The sequence below is a fragment of the Arachis hypogaea genome, chromosome 10 (genome assembly GCF_003086295.3).
Source record: "Arachis hypogaea cultivar Tifrunner chromosome 10, arahy.Tifrunner.gnm2.J5K5, whole genome shotgun sequence".
Lineage (NCBI taxonomy): Eukaryota > Viridiplantae > Streptophyta > Magnoliopsida > Fabales > Fabaceae > Arachis > Arachis hypogaea.
Window position 1 is genome coordinate 463406 of NC_092045.1, and position 1048 is coordinate 464453.

Sequence of the window (1048 nt, forward strand, 5' to 3'; positions counted from 1 at the left end):
GGAGAGGATATTAGGTTCTGGTCTGGAATCCCATACATCTCATTGTTTTAGGCAATGACAAATAACAGTCATTGGAGGTGCAGAGACGGGTCAGAAGTGCAAATGATGCCGGTGCGAACAGACTTCCTGATTTCGAGGCTAAAATATATGGATCAAGAAGGGAGCATTTGGTTCAACGCACATGGCAGGAACATGTTAACGTGAAGACAGTACAATGCATTCAGATGGCTATACATGTTTAGAGTTCTATGATCATTTAGATGATCTCCTGAGTTTTTAAATGCAATTTATTGTTTTAGTTTGCTTATTTAGACAATAGGGTAGAATTAATGTAGTTAGATCCCTGTGGTTTCAATATAACCATCTATTGGGTTCGTTTTGATTTTGAAAGAGTTATCAATGTTAGTTTGTTAATCAATGTTATGCCACTCTTCTAAATTGTGTACAACTTAAGGTTTAGGGTTACAGGTTTCTTTATCATTTTATTTTTGGTATTAAGATTATTAGTTTAGCAGTAAAATATGTTAACTTCCTATATATACCCATTTGTATATATATTTTTACTATTATCTGTAAATTTATTAAGAATCACCTTAATTTATATCCTAATACTAAGTTGATAATGGTTATCTATTATCAATAATAAATAATTACCTAGATCTAACTAAACAGAATTGATTGATTATACTAATATCATTTTAACATAAAATATATTCGGCTCATAAACAGTTATATATATGACTTTAAAATTTTGTAATGAATATTCAACCAAGCTAAGAAGACTTTAAACTACGGTTGTAGACATGTACAATAATAGGCCTAAAATACGAATGGGTTTTAAGAAAGAAATCATTGCTGTGGATGATTTGAAAAACAGATAATATATTATGGATCATCTTAAAAAGAAGTTAGGATGCCTTTGGGGGTGTTTAGTATAGGTTGCTAAAATTAGTCTGACTTAATGACTATAAAAAAGATACTACATAATTCATAATATATACCAATGATAGCTATTACTAGGGTAGTAAAAAATGATTTATAATTATAT